The sequence below is a fragment of the Pinus tabuliformis genome, chromosome 2_2 (genome assembly GCF_031772625.1).
Source record: "Pinus tabuliformis cultivar Carrire ecotype Pingquan chromosome 2_2, CPIR1, whole genome shotgun sequence".
Classification (NCBI taxonomy): domain Eukaryota; kingdom Viridiplantae; phylum Streptophyta; class Pinopsida; order Pinales; family Pinaceae; genus Pinus; species Pinus tabuliformis.
The window spans coordinates 426,448,572-426,452,933 of NC_142300.1; the positions used below are offsets into that span (position 1 = coordinate 426,448,572).

Here is a 4,362-nt window from a genome sequence, read left to right on the forward strand (position 1 = left end):
GATCGTATTGATGACGTATTGATGCCGGACGGGAGCGCGTGGCCTCCACTCAGATCATATTAATGCCCGACGGGAGAGCTCATTTACCTCACGCACCAACGAGACCAACCTCCTCCGGCCTTCAAAGTCCCGGCTAGCTCATCTGCAAAACCATTCCTACTCCGCGGCGAATAGAACATTATCTGCAAAACCATTCGGCGAACAGAACAGAGGAGACGTTCAATACCTGGAGGAGCTGGCCATTGGTTATCAAGATTTGCGGTTGGCAAGGTTAGTGCCCCTGAAGCCTGCGAATTCTTGGTGAATTTTAACATCTATTTCCCTCCAAATTTCATTAAAAAGGAAGTTAATGATCTTATCTAGAAGTCAAGTAATATCTTTTTAAATCTATCTGAAAGCCAAGTAAACAAGTTTGATTTAGGATATGAATAATATCTTATGCGTTCTCTATAAAATTTTCAAGACATAACATGGTTTGAGACTGCAACATACACCCAACTTACAGGACAGGTGGCAAGATGTGTAAATTTGTTTTCCGTCGGTCACCATTGAAACTTACAAATGCAATTTGGATCAAGTTCGTCCTCGGTCTGATTCATATAGGTCTTTGTCTGCCGTGCTTGATCCATCTATAAGTCATGTTATATCTTTCGACAAAAACCAGTTGGATTTGCTTTAAACTTTCAATATGGAAAATATCTTCTGTGATCTCTATATAATTTTCAATAACATAACTACTATTTGACATAACTTAATTGTAAAGTTATTTTGAAAGACTGCGAACTTTCATGTGCCAGCCTTTTCTTAAGGGCAATTGATCTCTTTTTTCCAAAAAAAAATACATTCTCCAACACCATTTATCTTGTTGATTCTCGTCTTCTTGGTTGCCCATTCTCACCAATTTAGGTTTATCTACCATTGTGTATTACTTGTTGATTCTCTTGTCTTCTTGGTTACCCATTCTGAGTGACTTAGGTTTGACCAATATTGTCTTCCCACGCAAGAGTAGAGACAACCGAGTCATTCACCAACGACATTCAAGCAGCAAACAAGAGAAGATGTTGGAAAGGTGGTGTCGTTAATGTGAAGCGCAGAGGCGGGAAATGCTTAATTAGCACTGCAACCCTTCAATCTGCTCCAACTTCCATCCTAGCTAAACAGTATCATATATACTTATAATAGGTTGGTATATAATGAAGAACCATCTCAAGTAACTATCTCTGTTGATCCACTGATCTTTACTCCCAATGTAATCCAACAGTCTTCTATATCGTTGAGTCATGAATTCAAACCCTTGGGAAGCCATGAAACTTGATTGCTCAAACCTTTCTGCTGACCAGAAGGCACTGCTTGAAGCTACCTACGTGCATGCAAAAGCTAGACAGTAAACAGAGCATAGGATGGTAAACATTCCATTAAATTTCCATGAAAAGGTAGACCGATATTGGATTCCTTCAATAAACATCAGTCGTCTCTTACATGAGCATTTGCAATGTAGAACCAGCAACTGAATGTTACCCTTTTAAATTATAGGCTCCAACAACCCACAATCATCACCAGTCTCAAAATAGTGAAAAATCATTCCTGAACAAATTAGCAAGCCTTCGAGTTTAACTCCTGGATTTTGTTGATCCATACACTAGTGCTGCCAATTGGATGGATAAAAATTTATGAATGCTGTAATTTACCAATTTTTCCTTCACCAATCCCAAAAACAAAAAAAATACTTCATGAATTAGCAAGCCTTCTTCTTTTCTCCTGGATTTTGTTGATCCATACCCTAGTGCTGACAGCTAGCTACAAAAACAAACCTTTATGAACGCCCTAGTTTACTAGTCTTACTCTAAAATGAGATTAAGTGTGCCTAATGACAACTATTTCATGGACCTAGCTGGTTTATAAAAGAACATCACAAATCAAGAGATAACAGATGCGTGCAGAAAGAATTCAAATATACACAAAAACAGAGCAAGTTTAGCATCTTTCATGAATTTTCAATAAAAATACATAGTAAATTAATTGGGTATATTTTAGGTGGTCATGAGGAATGATTGTTATCTTTCCTAATTAGATTCAATTCTCACAAGTGACATGATAAACTAATATTGAATATATTATTAAAATGCTTTCAAACCTTATTTTAAAATAGATTTAACCCCTCAAAAGTATTTTACCTTTACCTAAGAACAAAACACACCCAAAAAAAAAGCATTTCTATCTGCTTAGCATTATACTCAGAATTAATAACTCGATAGACTCATCAATAAGTCTAGACCCAAATAGACTATACAATAAGGACCTCGTTGCATTAAAAGAATACATCAGTGCGATTCGATAGCATTAAAATTTTCAAGTTCTTTGAGGATATGCGCACCACAACTAAGTCGAGGTTAGTTTACGGGTTAGTGTAAACTAAGAAAAGGTACAAATTCATTAAGAAAAAAAAAAAAAAAAATCGATGCATTTTAGTTTTAGATAAATAAAAATGGTGAAAGTTAAAAATAGTTTGATTTATTTGTATTGCGTTGTTTAATGATAAATTGTTTAAATGATTAAAAGTGGTTTGGATTTGGGTAAAAAGTTCAAAAATTTTATTTTTGTAAATACAGTGTTTGAATTATATTTTTATAATAGAAATAAATTTAACACTGTCAAAAATTTGCAGTACACATAATTTTTATTTAGATTTACTAAAATCCCTGCAATTTTTTTCTTTCAAGAAATTCCAAAGAAAAAAACATAATCGTTAAACTAAAATCAGACTAAAATCAGTTGATGAAAGCACTTACAGACTTTGTCCTTGCCGGATGTGCAACAGTGACCACAAAAAAATAGATATGAATATTGATTTTTATTTTAATGTGTTTTTATGATGTTTTTAACAACATTGTTGTTTACATATTCATTTATAAGGAAGTAAGAAAATGGAGGAAATTAGACATGAATGGGAGGTAACTATCAAAGGCACCAAGCAAGTGTTCACTTGTCTTGTTGGTGGCTGTGCGGGGAATTTGAGTCGATCTAAGCTATCTGGCCTTAATCATCATCGCGCTACCACCCACAATCTCCCACCAATTCCTCCACGTCAAAGAGGTCGAGCAAGAGATGCAAATGCTACATGGGCGGTCAAATCAACAAGTGCAGTTAAAAGGCAAAATGCCAAAATACAATATGACTTAGATGCAAGGCTATGTCGCGCACGACAACAAGCATATAAAAGATTTGTCAATGAAGAAATTCTTTCAGCTGTAAGTATTTATTAGTATTTATTTGTATATGATTTTTTATTAATATTGTCAATGAAGAAATTCTTTCAGCTGTAAGTATTTATTAGTATTTATCTGTATATGTTTTCTATTAATATTAATTTATTGTTGTGGACTAAATTCATTGAAACTTGTTTTCACAGTCAGTTGCTACATTTGATGAGCTTAATGACACTTCAAAGCAAAGGATTTGTGAAAAAATTCAACGTTGGGATCAGAGTCTACCTCGTAGACGCATGCAGACAATGAAGCGCATAGATATTGCTGTAAAAGAGAAAGCAAGCACTGAGGTTCCCGATGATGTGGGGGAAGAAGGATCAGATGGGCACAGCCATATATTAAACTTTGATGAAACCAATCAGGACAATGACAACACAGTTGAGTCCATTTTTTTGCATATATTAATTTTTTAGACATTTTAACATTAAATAATATTTATATTTATTATAATTGTATACTAATTTCTCATTGTTATTGATATGCATAGCCTAATCAACAAAATTCCCCAAATTCAAGCCACCAACCATTGCGACGCTCACCTAGATTTCAAGGTTTTCAAGGGGTTACTGGGCCAGTAAGTTTTTAATCCATATAACCTATTCCACCGAAAATATTAATATATAAATTGTTATGTTTTACCATAATGATGGGATGAGAAATGGATGTTCTGTATTATATATCCTTATCTTTGATTTTTTTTATTATGTGCGTGTGTGTTATTTCTTATTTATGGTGCAGGTGTTCCCTTTGGAACCATCACAATCAATGAAAACCCCTTGTAGAAGCCTTAAGAAGAATGGAAATGAAATGGTTCAAATGCTACAACCATCTTCATGTCCAATGTCACAATGCAAGGTAAGACTATATTTATTTATACTCTTATAATTTTATCATATTTTTACATTTAATTCTTTTTGATTCACATACTTATATCTATGTATAATCTAATGTTCAAAGTAATGAATATACATCTCCTAAAACACCTTTGCACATGTATGATGGTGGACATGATACTCAGCAAAAATCACATTCTCCTCAACCATTGCGGCATTCACCTAGGCTTCAAGATAAATTAGGAGAGGTAAGTTATATACTA

At 34.2% G+C, this 4,362-nt stretch overlaps 1 long non-coding RNA gene across 1 annotated transcript; it reads left to right on the forward strand.

The window, feature by feature from the left end:
* The first annotated feature begins 3,521 nt into the window (after window positions 1-3,521).
* On the forward strand, window positions 3,522-4,121 carry LOC149193068 (uncharacterized). Its single transcript, XR_016254921.1, has 3 exons — window positions 3,522-3,643; window positions 3,754-3,840; window positions 4,005-4,121. It is a non-coding gene; the product is annotated as an uncharacterized LOC149193068 (long non-coding RNA).
* Window positions 4,122-4,362: the final 241 nt, after the last annotated feature.